The sequence below is a fragment of the Monodelphis domestica genome, chromosome 1 (assembly GCF_027887165.1).
Source record: "Monodelphis domestica isolate mMonDom1 chromosome 1, mMonDom1.pri, whole genome shotgun sequence".
Lineage (NCBI taxonomy): Eukaryota > Metazoa > Chordata > Mammalia > Didelphimorphia > Didelphidae > Monodelphis > Monodelphis domestica.
This window is the reverse complement of record NC_077227.1, coordinates 462,135,896-462,150,714: the sequence shown is the minus strand read 5'-3', so window position 1 is coordinate 462,150,714 and position 14,819 is coordinate 462,135,896. Positions and strand designations below refer to the sequence as shown.

The 14,819-nt window shown below is 37.5% G+C and overlaps 1 non-coding gene across 1 annotated transcript; it reads left to right on the top strand.

Moving 5' to 3' along the window:
- Positions 1–2,387: 2,387 nt before the first annotated feature.
- LOC130456702 (U6 spliceosomal RNA) lies at positions 2,388–2,489 on the top strand. Its single transcript, XR_008915750.1, has one exon. It is a non-coding gene; the product is annotated as a U6 spliceosomal RNA (small nuclear RNA).
- The last annotated feature ends 12,330 nt before the right edge of the window (positions 2,490–14,819 follow it).

The following is a 14,819-nucleotide window of genomic DNA, read 5'->3' as shown; positions in this document are numbered from 1 at the left end:
TAATTAAAAGAAGAAAGGCACTAGAATTAAGAGGGATGAGGAAAGGCTTCCTTTAGAAGATGGGATTTTGAGGAGGGAGAGCATTCCAGGCATTCCAGATAGAGAAAATGCCCAGGGCCAAGAGATGGAGTGTCTTGTTCCTGCAATAGCTGAGGCCAGTGTAATTGGATTAGAGTGCATGGTGGAGAGTAAAATGTAAGAAGTCTGGAAAGATTGGAGGGAGCTAGATCATGAAGGGCTTTGATGGCCAAACAGGGAATTTTGTGTTTGATCCTAGAGGTAAGAGGGAACTACTGGAGTGTATTGCAGTAGGGCCCTCCTAAAATGGTCATATCCAGTTCCCCAAAAAAGCTAGCTCCAACAGCAATGACCTCTAAAAAACACAGGTTGTCTGTACTCAAGAAAGAGGCTAAATCTTTCCAATTTTTCATGATATATAGGTATAAAAATCCCACCGTTATAAATTCATACTTCACAGATGTTTCAGTTCAGAATGGGATGTTAGAACATAGAATATCAGAACATAAAAGGTCAGAGCTAAAAGCAACCTTCCAAAGGAAAATGGCAAATGTTGGAGAGGCTGTTGGAAAATAAACACATTAATGCTCTGTTGGTGGAGCTATGAGTTGCTCCAGAAATTCCAGAAAGCAATTTGGTACTATCCCCTCAAAAATCATTAAACTAAGACCCCCTAAAGAGATCAAATAAAGAAGAAAAGGACCCATATGTCCAGAAATATTTATAGCAGCTCTTTTGGTAGTGACAAAGAACTATAAATTAGAGGGATGCCCATCAATTGGGGAATGGCTGAACAAGTTACAGCATATAAATGTAATAGAATACTACTGTGCTGTAAGAAATGACAAAAGAGATGGGTTCAGAGATATCTAGGGAGACTTTCAAAAAATGATGCAGAATGAAGTGAGTGGAACCAGGAGAACAATTTATACAATAACAACATTGTAAAGACAAATAACTTTAGAAGACTTAAGAACCCAGATCAATGCAATGACCCATCAGGATTCTAGAGGACAAGAGAGAGAATGGATTCAAGAGGCAGACTGGGAAATATATTTTTGGACGTAGACAATTTGTTTTGCTTCACTCTGTATATTTGTTACAATGTTTTTATTTTCTTTTAAATGAGGGAGGGGTCTGGAGTGGGAAGGACAAAGATTAAATGCTTGTTAAATGAAGAAAAAAACGAAAGGGAACCTATAACGTAGAAGATAAGATCCACAAATATTAGAGCACATAATGTTGGGACTAGAAGGGAACTCAGAACATAGAATGTTCAGACTAGAAAATAGAATTTTAGAGCTAGAAAAGCTTTTAAAGAACATCTAGTCCTATGTTGGCAAAGTTGTAGCATGAAGTGCTGGAGTAACATGCAAAGGCCTGCTCCATTCCACAGCTCCTGAGGACAATTTTCACATGCCCCACCCCTCTGTCCAGCTGCCCAATGTGAGCACTTCCTCCCTCTGTTGTCTGGGATAATGGGGGAGGGGAGGTTGCCTCACAGTAGCTTGAAGATGCAGTTTGGGCACAGGATCTCAAAAATGTTCGCCAAGGCTGATCTAGTCTAATATGGGAAAATGTTTTATGTTACTGAACATGTAAAATCTGTATCAGATTGCTTGCTATCTCAGGGAGAGAAGAGGGTAGGGAAGGAAAAAAGGGGAGAATTTGATTCAAAATTTTTTTAAAAGGTTAAAAATTATTTTTGCATGTATTTGAGGAAAAAATAAAATAAAAAATAAAACAATGATTAAAGAGTAAAAAAGTAAAGAATATTTTTTATTTTTGTAACTCAAAGAAAGAAAGAAAGAAAGAAAGAAAGAAAGAAAGAAAGAAAGAAAGAAAGAAAGAAAGAAAGAAAGAAAGAAAGAAAGAAAGAAAGAAAGAAAGAAAGAAAGAAAGAAAGAAAGAAGGGAGGGAGGGAGGGAGGGAGGGAGGGAGGGAGGGAGGGAGGGAGGGAGGGAGAGAGAGAGAGAGAGAGAGAGAGAGTTATGTAGACCAACCTCTTCAGATAAGAAAATTGAGAACCCAAGAGGTAAAACTGATTCAAGGTCAAATAGCTGCCTAGAGGCATAGGAAAGATTAGAATCCTAAATTCCCTGGATAATTAGTGACAAGACCAGAACTAAACTCTGATCTCCTAACAGCAAGTCCAAAATGCTTCCAAATCCACTAGGTAATCTCACTTTAAACTGTAGTTCCACAAATGCATCAATTACACATGATAAAAGCCTGTTCCCCCAGGACTCTCAAAAAATCAAATTGTATAATGCCACTTACTAACCATGTAACCTGGACAAGCCCCTTCCCTTTCCCAGGCCTCTGTGTCTTCCTAACCATAAAAGGAAGTTAAAAATTAGATGGTGTCTGGGCCCACTTTGGTAGCACACACACTAAAAGTAGAATCCTACAAAGTAGCATGGCCTTTGTGCAAGGATGATATACAAATTTATGAAGCATTACATATTTGTATACAAAAAATAGTCTAAGGCCCCTTTTTGGCTCTTTCTGTCTATATTCTACACATGAAAATGTAAGCAGCTATTAATCTTACAAATGTTTGATGGATTACGATGATGGATTTGTGCCATAAGAATAAAATCCTCATTCACACTGTAAGTAATTACTTCATATGCAGATGAGTTGTGTCTTCCCCTGTTAGACTATAAGCTCCTTGAGAGCAGAGAAGGCATCTTCCACACGAGGTAATTAATATATAAATTACTTTACATACAAATATATTCACCTTCACAAGCCCACCTTTCTAGATAAAGGGAAGTATGTATTTTATAAAATTAAAATTGTGCCAAATGGGATAAAATTCCAAATAGCTCGAGTTATAGTCAAGAAGGAAAATCCTTCTAGGATGTTCAGTCCAAACGGGATTTTTTGTTCCCTCTGCCTCTGGGATGAACAAGACTCCTGCCTAAGATACACACACATATGCACCCTCTTCCCCTCAGAATATGGATTTCAAATTATGAGAAATATACCATAGGTATTTGTCTCTGGGGAAAAGTCACTTTGAAAGACAACATGGTGTAATGGAAAGGAGATGGGAGATGGGTGACCTGGGATCTAGTCTAGTATTTTCATAGGGCGGCTAGGTAAGCAAGAGATAGAAGTCATCTTCCTGGGTTCAAATCTAACCTCAGACACTTAATAAATGTGTAACTCTGGGCAAGTCACTTAATTTTGTTTGCTGATCAGTTCCTCATCTGGAAAATGAGCTGGAGAAGGAAATGGCAAACCACTCCAGTATCTTTGCTGAGAAAACCCCAAATGGGGTCTCGAAGAGTCAGACACAACTGAAAAACGAGTGAACAACAACAAATGTTGTGAATTCCTCTTGCGACTTTGGAAGCCTGCTTTTCAGTTTCCTCACCAATCAAATGGGGATGATACCACCTGCTTCTATCTTCTTTGTTGGTAGTTAGAGACACAAATGAGATTCTGTTGGGTGAGAGGGTTTTGAAATATATAAATCACTGTACAAATGCAAAGAATAATTATTTTTAACTCTTTCAGGCCTTTCATGAAGTAGATTTCAATGAAATAAAAAGGATCTCAAATTAAAGATCCTCTCCTAGGATTCAATCAATATCAATTGTAACAAAGGCTTTTTTAAGACTTTGGCTAAATCTCTAATATACAATCACTCCACAAGTTCCTTTCCAACTCTAAGACTATGATTATATCAATCAACAAGTCAATAAACAAGCACTTAGGGACCTCAAGGTGGCTCAGTGGATAGAGAGCCAGGCCTAGAGACAGGAGGTCCTGGGTTCAAATTTGACCTCAAATCTGGCCTCAGATTTTCCTAGTTGGGTCACACTGGGCAAGTCATTTAACCTCCATTGCCTAGCCCTTACCTCTCTTCTGTCTTGGAACCAATACTTAATATTGACTCTAAGACAGAAGGTAAGGGGTTAAAAAAAAAGAAGAAGAATAGGGAGACACTAGAGTTTAATGATTAAGAGACTAATATGGTCAGATATGAGATTTAAGAAAATCCCTTAAAGTAGTGTGGAAGATGAACTGAAGTGGGGAGTGACTAATTAAGCTGATATTCTAAATTTCCAGGTAAGAGATGATAGAAGCATGAACTAAGAGGGTAGTAATAAGAATGGAGAGAAGGGGACTAATATGAAAGATGTTATGGAAGTAGGAATAGGATTTGGCATCTAATTGATGTGGGCTAAATGAGAGTGAGTAAAAAATGAAAAGAAGAAACTGAGGGTTAGGTGACTCAGTAGATAGAATATTGGGTTTGGAATCAGGAAGATTTATCTTTATGAGTTCAAATCCTGCCTCAGACACTTCCTAGCTGTGTGACCCTGAATGAGTCACTTTACCTTGTTGGCCTCAGCTTATCCATCTGTCAAATGAGCTGGAGAAGGAAATGACAAATCAGTCTAATGTCTTTGCCAAGAAAACCCCAAAAATGGGATCACAAAGAGTCAAACACAACTGCAATCACTGAACAAAAGTTCCTTAAAATTGGAAAAATGTGGCAACCTCAACATTAAATGGGAATTTCATGAGAGAAAAGTTTTTTGGGGGAAAGATTATTTATTCCATTTTGAATATATTAAGTTTGAAATGTTTTATGGGACATTCAATTCAAAATGTTCAGTAGTCCATAATGCAGGACCAGAGTTCAGGAGAAAGACTATAGCTGAATGAATAACTCCTTGAGTTATCAGCATAGAGATAACTAACCCTATGCAGGCACTTCACTTATCCTCCATGGGCATCTATAAAGTGAGTCTTATGCTAGTGACAAAATCAAGAGAGAGGAAAAAGAAGGAGAGAGCACAGGACTGAAACCTACAGTACAGCTATGTTTCAGGGATGGGACATGGATGATGGTCCAACAAAGGAGACATACTAGTCAGGTAAGGGATTCGAGAGGGAGCTGTGTCACACAAACCCAGAGACGAAAGATCAGGAGCAGAAGATTTACAGGGTCAAATACAGTAGAGAGAGCTCAAGAAGGATGAGAATTGAGAAAAGGTATTTAGACTTGGCAGTTAAGAGATTGTTGAGAAGCAACTAGGTGGCTCAGGGATAGAGATTGGGAAGTCCTGAGTTCAAATGTGGCCTCAGATACTTCTTAGCTTTGTGACCCTGAGCAAGTCACTTAACCCCCATTGGCTAGCCACTCTTCTGTGTTGGAACCAATAAATAGTATTGATTCTAAGACAGAAGGTAAAGGTTTTAAAAAAAATAGAGCTCATTGATAACTTTAAAGAAAGCAGCTTTAGTTGAGCTTTAAGCACCCTGTATAGCCAAATCACAAAAAACTGAAAAGAAAGGAAGAGAAAAGACATATTGAAGCAACAAAGGCAGCATTTTCTAGGAATTGACTCAAAATGAATGCTTGAGGATAGAATCTAGAGAAGAGTTCTTAAGAATGGGGGAAAGAACTTATTTGTAGGCTTTATTGAAGGAACTAGTACATAGGGAGAGAGTGAAAGTAAAAGAAAAGGAATGATTGTGGGGGTATAATTTTCTAGATAACATAGAAGAGAATGTCAAGGGCACATGTAAAGGCTGGTTCTTGGCAAAGAAAAGGAGCACTTCACAATCTGAGACTGGAGGAAAAGAAGAGAAAGTAGGGTACCATGCCAAGGGGATGAAGAGGGAGCTCAGTGAGGATGAAATGGTCCTTAGCCCTGAGGTATAGGAGGCTTGAAGAGATAAAAGATTAGGAAACAACCACTCTGGAAAATAAGATAAACACTCTATTGCAAATATTAATAATATGGAAATAGGTTTTGAACAATGATACATGTAAAACCCAGGGGAACTGCTAGTTGGCTCCATAAGGGGGAAAATGTTCTAAATTAATTATTTAAATATATATTTTTTTATTTTTAAAGAAAATGAAAAAAGAAAAAGAAAATGAGACAAAGAATCAATTAGGGAGTTGTAAAAGGGTTGCCTTGCTGTAGTAAGGACTCAGTTGATATTAGGCAATTTGCAATTAATCCAATCAGCATCTTTTCAAGGTTTCCTCTAGTTCTCTTCAGCAATTTATGAGTAGGAACAGAGAATGCAAAGGTAGTTTGGATTTTAGGTGTTAAGTCAGGATAAGATGACAGAAAGTGATTCAATCGTAAAGGAAAATGTACACTTAGACTGGTTAACTAAAAAAAAATAAAAATACATTTTTAAAAATAGTTAAGTTAGAGCAGAGATGAAAGTATTCACAAGTATAGGGATCCTTCTGATGATCAAGTAAAGATATAATATGCCCATTTTACGGGGGGGGGGGGGGGGGGGGGGAATAAGATCCCAGAGAAGTAAATAACTTGCTGCCCAAACCTAAAAGAAGTTGAAGACAATAAACATACCACTATTATTCAAGAGAGCCAGTAATACTGTATTCTAATTGAATCAACTCATATCTTATAGAAAAGGGATGGAACACAAATGAAGGCTACAGGTACAGAGGAAGATGAGACTTACCCAAGGTCCCACAGTATAACAGAAATAGAACTGGGGGGGGGGGGCAGCTGGGTAGCTCAGTGGATTGAGAGCTAGCCCTAGAGACGGGAGGTCCTAGGTTCAAATCTGGCCTCAGACACTTCCCAGCTGTGTGACCCTGGGCAAGTCACTTGACCCCCATTGCCTAGCCCTTACCACTCTTCTGCCTTGGAGCCAATACACAGTATTGACTCCAAGACGGAAGGTAAGGGTTTAAAAAAAAAAGAAATAGAACTGGAAGTAGAAGCAAAGAAACTCTTTCCAATTGCCTCAAGCTCACTTCTGTTCCAAAGATAGCCCCACTTCTCTGCTGGGCATTCATTTGTTATGCCTGCTTTCTCCCTGGAGCCCCAGGTACTCCTGGGACAGAACTATGGGAATCCTCACATTCTCTCTCCAAGGCAGGAAGGTAAAAATTGAGAATAGTATTTTTATTCTGATACAAACTGAAAACTGAACAGCAAACCTCATGCTATTCTTGGTGGGGAGGCTGTTCCATAAGAATCCCAAGTTCCTCTCTTTTCTGAGGTTCTGGAACTCATTTGTCAGAGATTTGCTCCCAGGTTAGACTTTCACAAAATCATAGCCTGTCAGACCTTAGGGACTGTCTAGGCAGATCCCTTCCTTTGACAGATTAGAAAAGTGAGCCCTAGAAAAGGGAAATACCTTGTCAGAGGTCACCTAGCTAGTCTGCAGCACAGTGAGAGTAAGAATCCAGATCTGTTAACACCTTCACCATTATGCTATATTCCCTGAACACCTTGATTCTATTAGGAAAAATATCATACAAAGTAAAATACTTTGTAAAATTTAACACGTTATATGAATGCCAAATATTATTGTCATTATAAGGCAGTGTATACCAATGGCCAGAACCCTTCCTGCAAGGCTTGAAGTCCTACTTTCAAGTCCCACTTCTGACATGTACTGACTAGGAGACCCTGATTTAGTCACTTAATTTCTCAGTACTCTAGAGATTCTCTAAGATTATAAGCTTCAAAGAAAATACTGACCTGCATTGTTAAAGGAAGTTTGTTTGTTTTTTTGCCTGGCGGTCTCTAATATTAATTAAATCACAAGTTTATTCCATATACCCTTTTTATTATTATTAACATAGATGAAGGGAAATGGACAACAAATTCTATTATTTCTTAAATGGGAGGGAGAGGAAGATAGGAAGGGCAGTTTTGTTCTCCACTTCTCGACAACAAAGAAATTATTTTTATGTTTCTATTTTATTTTTTCAATTGCATGTAAAAACAATTTTTAACATTAATTTTTTATAAAATTTGAGTTCCAAATTCTTCTTGCCTCCCTCTTCCCTCCTTGAAAAAGCAAGCACTTTGATATAAATTATACATGTGCAGATATTGCAAAACATTTTTCCATATTAGTCATGTTGCAAAAGAGAACAAAACAAAAAAATATATATATAAGAAAAATAAAGGGAAAAAGTATGTGTTGGTCTGCATTCAGAGTTCATCAGTTTCTTTCCCTAGAGGTAGATAGCATTTTTCCACAGAAGTCCTTTAAAATTATCTTGGATCATTGTTTTTTTGAGAAGAGCTAAGTTATTCACAGTTGATCATCTTCCAGTACTGCTGTTGCTGTGTACTTCTGGTTCTATTTATTTTACTTTGTATCAGTTCATATAAATCTTCCCAGATTTTTCATAACAGAGAAATTCTAAGACATATTTCTTTAATGGAGGGGCACAATTCCTAGCTCATAGTAGTCACTTAATAAATTCTTCTTAATCGAATTGAAAACATATATGGGTTATTGAGTGTGATTATATGATACCATGTTAATCTCCACTCTATTAGTTACTACCTATGTGATTTTGGTCCCATAACCTCTTTGGGCTCTGGTTTCCTCATTTGTAAAATTAGGTGATTAATTCTAAAGTTCCTTCAAGCTCTACATTTATGATCCTATAATCATTGGGAATTCTGAGGTTTTTAGAATCACTTGTGTACAATAGTGGTCAGCAGCCCACAGCTCAGAGAGATTTTTGCTGTTTCTTCAAGGTTGATGTTCCCATTCTCTAAGAACCAATGACATCCAAGGAAATGGACATCCAAGGAAATGGATATGAATATAGAATAAAATTGAATGGATATAGAAGAGGAATTTTTTTAAGCCTACTGCCCAAAAAGGCCTCTGGGCATCCCTAGTATAATGTTTTTAATGCAAATTTTATTACCAAAAAGGGAAACCCAATGTAATAATTGCTAGAGGGGAATGCAAGAGTGGGGAGAAACCCAAAATCCAGAAAACAGTCCTTCCTACAACCACCCCCAAATATTCTCAGCATGAGTCAAATATTAATTAGCTAAACCTTCTACTTTATCCTCCTATTTGAGGGACTCATTCATATTTATTATAACAAACCCTGCAGGAGGTATCTGATGTAATCACAATTACTTTAGGAAAGCCAAAAGTTATGGGAGGAAAAATAGTTCTAGCAGACTTTAATTTCAGCTCCTTTTTTTCAAGTTTGCCATAGTTTTCAGTTATATGTAGAGGGCTAATGTGGGGAAGAGAAAGGAGTGGTCAATAGGACAGTCCAATTGTGACTTATTTGTCTGACTTACAGAAGCCTGAAGCTATAGACATTTGTACTTTTCAAAACCCAAACCCCAAACCTGATCTCTGCAAAAGAGGTGGCAGGCAGAAATTTTCTTTTCCAAAAGGCATTTGAATCCTAAGCTCTGAGAATGGTGATCTCTTACTGACCATGAAGTTACAGGTCACAATATCATGGAAAGGGGATAGATCTGCCAATTTTCTTTTTTTTTTAAAACCCTTATCTTCTATTTTGGAATCAATACTGTAATTTGGTTTCAAGCCAGAAGAGTGGTAAGGGCAGGGCAGAAAGGTTATGTGATTTGCCCAGGGTCATACAGCTGGGAAGCATTTGAGGTCAAATTTGAACCCAGGACCTTCCCTCTCCAAATCTGGCTCTCTATCCACTGATCCACCTAGCTGCCCCCACATTTGCCAATTTTTCAACCAACTAATCAATCAAAAAGCATTTATTAAGCACTTGAAAATTGAAAGACTTCAAGCCATACAAGGTTTTCCTTCCTAAGGGCCCTCAAACACTTCCAATTCATTATTTCACTGATTTTTCAAGAGTGTATATGAGTGAGTGTGTGTGTGTGTGTGTGTGTGTGTGTGTGTGTGTGTGTGAGTGTGTTTTAATTCTTAGGCTAGGGAAGAGAACAGAGATTATTGTCCTTATTAGACAAAAAACTGAAGTTAAACAAGGGCCTGAGTCTAGACCAGCATTAGAAATCAAATCCTCCATGACCAGATGCACATGCATTCTTAGGCAACTCTTTCTGACAGTCAAATATAGTTATTGACTCTGTTTGCAGGAAACCATTAATTGACTAAACTATTTGCCATTATACAGTTACTTACATTTATTTCTGAGATGATTCCTTCCAGAGTCAAGTGTCTCAACAGTAGTGAAAAGCTAAGATATTTTCTTCAAATGCCTTCAAATAAATTCTTCAAATTTTCTGCTTACCCAATGCCTAAGTTCTTCTAGGCCAAATCTAATTGCTTTTTTAGCCCAAGGGTATTTGTATGCATACAGTAATCCCCAAATTGAAATATTTCAGATAATTCAAGTTCTAGGAGTCATCTCTACACTGTTTCCCCCATGGGACAGTTTCTAGGGATCAATCCAATCTCCTTTTAAAAGTTTTCAGGGAGGGGCAGCTAGGTGGCTGAGTGGAGACTGAAATTCCTGGGTTCAAAACTGGCCCTCAGATATTTCCTAGTTGTGTGACCCTGGGCAAGTCACTTAACCCCAATTGCCTAGCCCTTACTGCTCTTCTGCTTCAGAACCAATACTTAGTATCAATTCTAAGAAAGAAGGTAATGGGGTTTTTTTAAGTGTTCAGAGACATAGCACATGTTTTTTTGAGACTATTCTACAATCAAAGAAAGATGGTTTGGATTTTTTTTTCCTGGAATTCACCCTACCTCTGATTTCATCATATTACTCCAAGCATGCCATCCTTCTGCCTTTTAACATCAAGATCTATGTAAACACTCAGTTCTCAGAAGTCCCTGCCTTAAACATTAATGGGACCAAATTTCTGTGGCTGCCTATCTGACTGTTACTCAGCCAGCAATGAGAAAAAGCCATCCAAGTCCAACCTCATTTGATTCCCCAATAAAGAAATGCCCCCCTAATGACTGAAGAAATTGTGATATATTGTGCTAAAAGATATAATGAACAGGATGCTTTCAGAAAAACCTGGAAAGACCTACATGAATTGATACAAAGTGAAATGAGCAGAACCAGAACATTGTACACAGTAACAATCATGTTGTACTATGATCAACTGTGAAAGACTTAGCTATTCTCAGCACTACAATGATCCAAGACAGTTCTGAAGGACTCATGATGAAAATGCTATCCCACCTCCAGAGAAAGAACAGAGGGAGTCTGAATGCAGATGAAAGCTTACTTTTTTTTTTTACTTTATTTTTGTCAGGGTTTTGGTCTGTGTTTTCTTCACAACATGACTAATATGGAAATATGTTTTGCATGAATACATATGTATAACCTATACTAAATTGTTTACTTTCTTAGTGGAAAGGGAGAAGAAGAAAGAGAATTCAGAACTCAAAAATTTTAAATGGATGTTAAAAGTTATTTTTACATTTAATTAGAAAAAGAAAGAAAGAAAGAAAGAGCGAGAGAGAGAGAGAAAGAGAGAGAGAGAAAGAGAGAAAGAGAGAAAAAGAGAAAGAGAGAAAGAGAGAAAGAGAGAAAGAAAGAAAGAGAGAAAGAGAGAAAGAGAGAAAGAGAGAAAGAAAGAAAGAGAGAAAGAGAGAAAGAAGAGAAAGAGAGAAAGAAAGAAAGAGAGAAAGAGAGAAAGAGAGAAAGAAAGAAAGAGAGAAAGAGAGAAAGAGAGAAAGAGAGAAAGAGAGAAAGAGAGAAAGAAAGAAAGAGAGAGAAAGAGAGAAAGAGAGAAAGAAAGAAAGAAAGAAGAAAGAAAGAAAGAAAGAAAGAAAGAAGAAAGAAGAAAAGAAAGAAAGAAAGAAAGAAAGAAAGAAAGAAAGAAAGAAAGAAAGAAAGAAAGAAAGGAAAGAAAGAAAGGAAAGGAAGGAAGGAAGGAAGGAAGGAAGGGAAGGAAGGAAGGAAGGAAGAAAGAAAGAAAGAAAGAAAGAAAGAAAGAAAGAAGAAAGAAAGAAAGAAAGAAAGAAAGAAAGAAAGAAAGAAAGAAAGAAAGAAAGAAAGAAAGAAAGAAAGAAAGAAAGAAAGAAAGAAAGAAAGAAAGAAAGAAAGAAAGAAAGAAAGAAAGAAAGGAAAGAAAGAAAGGAAGAAAGAAAGAAAGAAAGAAAGAGAAGAAAGGAAGGAGGAAGGAAGAAAGAAAGGAAGGAAGAAAGAAAGGAAGAAAGAAAGGAAGAAAGAAAGAAAGGAAGAAAGAAAGTCCTCCTACTTCTTCTCTCAGGTCAGGGAAATAGAAAGATGATCCTAGACAAAAAGAAAAAGACTATCATAAATTACTCTTAGTCAGAAATTGGGGGAAATTTGATATGTCCCTCAAAGAGGGAAAAAGAAGTTGAAAGGTTGAGTGTACCAAGCCTAGAATCACAATCAGAAATAAACAGGTATAAATAAAATTTTATTTTTCCAATAATTAAAATCAATTCAATAAAATATTTAATTGCTTCTATTATGTCAAAGGCCATAAACTAGGCACTGATGAGAATGGTGGGAATGTGGAAGAGAGAATAAAGCTAGGTAAGATATCTTTTCTACTCTCAAATATCTTATGCCACCATTCATTCTCCATCACTGCAGATGTTTCAATCAAAGCTTAGATGAACATCTGTCAATAACACTTAAGAAAAGAATACTGCATGAGTTGGTGAAAGTCTTCCATTTGAGTTGGACAAATTCACAATTTTTAGTTATGATCTGACATCCAGTATAGTTTTCCTTAGCCTGGTATGCAAGATCTGCCCCAATCTGGTTCCAACCAACTTCTCCAATCTTATTTTCACAAAATTCTCTCATTAATGCTTTAAGATTCAGAGTTCCCCTGGCATCTCCCCTGCCTATCCATTCACTACTTCTTAAAAGTCCTCTTCAAGGTCCAACTCAAGTTCCACCTCCTCTCTAAAGCCTTCCTTGATCCCCTACCCACTCCGGACAGAAGTGATCCTTCTTGAATTTTCTACAGCATATAATATGGACCTTTTTTTATTGTATTTCATGTCTAATTCAGATTGTTATCCATTGTATGAACAGTCCAGGCCCAACTAAAAGAATAAATGGAAGACTTCCACCTTGTTAAGTAGAACTTCTGTCAGTGATATATGGGGAAACATAACCGAAAAAGGAATGAAACCCAAAGAGCGAAGTATCAAATATATAGTACTCGTGTACATGTCACAAATTGATAGGATTTAGAACTTAATTGGAAATTTGAGTTTGCTAATCTACTTTCCCTCATTTTATAAATATGAAAACTGAGTCTCACAGAAGTTTAGTGATTTAACCAAGATCTCATAGACTGTAAGTAGCAGAACCAGGAATCAGACTCAGGTCCTCTGGCTCCAAATTCAAGGTGCTGAACAATCTAGCGGTCTCAAACTCAAATAGAAATCAATCTCTGCCACACATTGAGCTAAAAAAAAAAACACACAAATTAACATCATCTATGTTGTATTATATTTTTATTTATTTTGTCAAACATTTCTAAATTTGTATTTTAATCTAGTTCTGGCCATACTCAGGAGTTTCATAGGCTCTTTGCCCCTGAGATGGAGAATTTGACACTTCTACTCTATCCTGTATAGGGTTTCTTCTCATCTCCAGCTTCTTGAGCACGGGGACTATCTAATTTTATCTTTTTTTTTTTTTTAAACTCTTACCTCCTGTCTTGGAGTCAATACTGTGTATTGGCTCCAAGGCAGAAGAGTGGTAAGGACTAGGCAATGGGGATCAAGTGACTTGCTCAGGGTCACACAGCTGGGAAGTGGCTGAGGCCAGATTTGAACCTAGGATATCCCGTCTCTAGGCCTGGCTCTTAATCCACTGAGCTACCCAGCTGCTCCCCCTAATTTTATCTTTTATCTCTTCTCTTCTAGCATGGTGTCCTATACCCAAACATAGTGGATACTTAATAAATGTTTGCTGAATTGACTTCCCTTTGGCCAACAAAAATAAGATTCAGCTCCTCCCCAAATTCTCCCTCCCTTTGGGTGCTAAGCCAAAGTAGTAATTTTGTTTTTGTTTTTCTGAGCCTTTGTCTCCCCATCTACTAGTGAGGATAGCTCCTTTGCCATGTACCAGGAGTGCCATTAATTAGTTCTAAGCCTGCCTTTTTTGACCTCTCCAAGCCTCAGAAACATGGAACTACAAGTTTTGAATCTCAGACTTTGCCTAAAAAGGGGGATGAAGGAATCTTTCCTACAGGTTACACAAAGGGTTATTAAAAGATGCTTAATGGACATGAGGAAGCTATAGCATCACCGATGAAAAATTGTGCAGGATAAATGGCACAAAATATATTAGTGGAGAAAAAGATGATGTTTTCTGGCTGGTCATATGATGAGAGTTTGGATTGATGAGGTTAGCCTGTACTCCACTGGAATGTACCCAATGTTAAGGGACCTAAAGGAAGGCCCCCAGCATGTAGAATGGATGCATCTATGCTCCACCCAACCAGAATACATGGTCAAGAGCTACAAAGGTTCAGAAGATATGGATGGGTTGAGACCTGCACCATTTTTCTCAATGATGAAATCACAGATCCATGGCACAAGGAAGGTGGTAAAGAGGAACTGATGAGTGATTGAATATATAGGAACTCAAGATCTTTTTTTGTTACTACCTTTTCTTCCGCTGGCCAGCTCTTGGGGGTTGGGAGAGGGTGAGAAGAAAGGGATAAACATCATACCTAACATAACCCACCTCTTGGCATCCCCTGAGACAATATTTTTTTGGCAATATAGCCCTCCCATCCCTTGGCCCAAGCTCATAACACAAAGTTCTGCCTTTCAACCTGATTTCTTCTCCCTTTCTTTAGAGAACATGTCATCCCAACTAAAAAATACCAATTCCTTTTTTGATTCAATTTAACAAATTTTATTGAGTGTCTGATATGTGTAAGGCTCTGTGCAAGGGGTATACAGATGAGAATCTAGATACCACTGCCTGGAAGAGATACTTCAGGAAGGAGAGAACTATGGCTTGTATGCAAAAAAAAAAAGCATAATACAAGGTAGAATGTGATAAAAGCTAAGAGATCAAAACAAAGTGCCACAAGAAA